General features: G+C 42.2%; 1 pseudogene; it reads left to right on the top strand.

The window, feature by feature from the left end:
* Nucleotides 1-293: 293 nt before the first annotated feature.
* Nucleotides 294-1,940, top strand: LOC134380662 (splicing factor 45-like; annotated as a pseudogene).
* The last annotated feature ends 1,129 nt before the right edge of the window (nucleotides 1,941-3,069 follow it).

The following is a 3,069-nucleotide window of genomic DNA, read 5'->3' on the forward strand; positions in this document are numbered from 1 at the left end:
TAGTCAAAAATGATTTAGAGTCACCTGATACTTGCTTGTGCTTGTACTTTAAAGACAACAATACTGATGCACAGATATAAGTTGTTTTTTTGCAGATTTTGATGTTGGGGCAACCAGACCACAGTTACATAAATCATCCAGCACCCAAAAAAGATGACACTAAGAACCGAAGTAGATTAAGATTAGGGAAGAGTCTAAAGCTTGCACAAGAGCCAGCCACAGATGTCCACGAGCTATTCTCAAGCCCTAACCCCTCACCTTTAAATTTTGCCTCTAGGCGGCCCGTGCGCCCTGACCCCGCGACGCCGAGGATCCTGCGGGCTCGGCTGAGGGTGGGCACCGCCGTGGGCTCGGGCCGTCGGCGGGTTTCCGCGGAGTGCGGCCGGCTCCGCGCTGCCGCCGCCGCGGCCAAGGGGCAGAGTTGGCCGGGCGGGCCCGCATTAAACGGAAAAGATGTCCCTGTACGACGACCTGGGAGTAGAGACCAGTAACTCAAAAACAGAAGGCTGGTCCAAGAACTTCTAACTCCTGCAGTCTCAGCTTCAGGTGAAGAAGGCAGCTCTCACTCAAGCAAAGAGCCAAAGGACAAAACAAAGTACAGTCCTGGCCCCAGTCATTGACCTAAAGCGAGGTGGCTCCTCAGACGAACAGCAGATTGTGGACACACCACCACATGTTGCAGCTGGGCTGAAGGACCCTGTTCCCAGTGGCTTTTCTGCAGGGGAGGTTCTGATTCCCTTAGCAGACGAGTATGATCCTATGTTCCCTAATGATTATGAGAAAGTAGGAAGTGCCAGAGAGAGGAACGGCAGAGACAGCGGGAGCTGGAACGACAAAAGGAAATAGAAGAAAGGGAAAAGAGGCGTAAAGACAGACATGAAGCTAGTGGGTTTTCAAGGCGACCAGATCCAGATTCTGATGAAGATGAAGATTATGAGAGAGAGAGGAGGAAAAGAAGTATGGGTGGTGCTGCTATCGCCCCACCCACCTCTGTCGTGGAGAAAGACAAGGAGCTACCCCGAGATTTTCCTTATGAAGAGGACTCAAGACCTCGATCACAGTCTTCCAAAGCTGCTATTCCTCCCCCAGTATACGAGGAACAGGATAGACCGAGGTCTCCAACCGGGCCTAGCAACTCCTTCCTTGCTAACATGGGTGGCACAGTGGCACATAAGATCATGCAGAAGTACGGCTTCCGGGAAGGCCAGGGTCTTGGGAAGCATGAGCAGGGGCTGAGCACTGCGTTGTCAGTGGAGAAGACCAGCAAGCAGGGCGGCAAGATCATTGTGGGAGAGTCCATGGAGAAAGATGCATCCAAGAAGTCGGATTCAAATCCATTAACTGAAATACTTAAGTGTCCTACTAAAGTGGTCCTACTAAGGAACATGGTTGGTGCAGGAGAGGTAGATGAAGACTTGGAAGTTGAAACGAAGGAAGAATGTGAAAAATATGGCAAAGTTGGAAAATGTGTGATATTTGAAATTCCTGGTGCCCCCAATGATGAAGCAGTGCGAATATTTTTAGAATTTGAGAGAGTTGAATCAGCAATTAAAGCTGTTGTTGATCTGAATGGGAGGTATTTTGGTGGATGGGTGGTAAAAGCTTGTTTCTACAATTTGGATAAATTCAGGGTCTTGGATTTGGCAGAACAAGTTTGATTTTAAGAACTAGAGCACAAGTCATCTCCGATGATCCTTAAATGACCTGCAGACTGAGCAAAGAAGAAAGACAACAGCCTCCATGGCTGTTGGATACTGAGACTCTTGGAAGGACTTCTAAGATATATGTTGATTGATCCCTTTTTTATTTTGTGATTTTTTAATATAGTATAAAAATCCTTTTAAAAAAACAACAATCTGTGTGCCTCTCTGGTTGTTTCTCTTTTATATTGCCACTCTGAGTTGATTACATTTTTTGCTAGGATTTCATGGTAATTTTCAAGTGCTTCAATGATGCAGCATTTCTTGCACTAAAAAAAATCTAGAAAGTTTTGGGACATGAGGTTGTATTAAATTATCCTTTTTTTCCCCTTCTTTTAATAAAGCCTACAAGTTATTAAACTGTAGCATCATAAATTCTATAATAAAGTATCATCTTGGCAGTGAGCCAAAGGTGAAAATGTCTGCTTTCTCTAACAGAGAAATTCTTCTTAGTTACTCCAGTTATAGAAAAAACTCTTTACAACCTGAACTAAGATTGGAGAATTGTGAGCCTACCTTAACCTGTTTGGATGAATCATTTGACATCAAGCTAAGTCAGACTATAAGGTTTATAATGGATTTATGGAGTATGGAGGTATAGAAATCATGAGCCTAAGCATTTATTTTTAGAGATTCAAGCAGAGTCTTTATGGTAGAACAGAAATGACAAGTTAATTCAAAACCTAGCAGGCACATTATAAATGTGTGCCCAGTTATGTTTTGGAAATGGCAGCCTCTTGGGGTCATGTTTCTACTGGCAAAATTTGTGATAGCATTAGTTCTGTTGTATGTAATTTTAAAATTTATAAAATTCAGCCACATCAGCTACTTAAATAGTACTGCCAATTAATATAATTCTAGAATTGTGAAAAATTGTACCATTGAAGCGCAGTGGTATATGTGGCTTAAAAATTTAGCAGGACCACAAAAAAAAGAAGTGTTCAATACTAAGGTTCGTGGCCAGGACAGGGACAAATACGCGTGCCTGTGTTCTGTTCCTTGCTTTCCCAAATACTGCATGTGACTTTCTGAAATGGCAACTAAAGGACATGAGCCTGTGTTGTCTCTTTTGGTTATTACAACATGAAAGTGTATCGTGATCCTTGGCGGAAAAGAACTCAACATTTCTTTGCATCCGTGGACTTGGTTTGGAGACATAAGGAATATTCTGACCCTTTTTAAAAAAGGATTTTCTCATGTTTTTATTTAACATAAATAAAAGAATAACATTTTACCTTTTGTGGTATTATTTTACTGAATAAAATTGAATTAAGACTGGAAAAAAATAAAAAATAAAAAATAAAACAAATTTTGCCTCTAAAAACCCATGACTGAAAGCCAACAGGAACACCAAATTCAGGTTTAAAGC

This window comes from Cynocephalus volans, chromosome 6 (genome assembly GCF_027409185.1).
Source record: "Cynocephalus volans isolate mCynVol1 chromosome 6, mCynVol1.pri, whole genome shotgun sequence".
Classification (NCBI taxonomy): domain Eukaryota; kingdom Metazoa; phylum Chordata; class Mammalia; order Dermoptera; family Cynocephalidae; genus Cynocephalus; species Cynocephalus volans.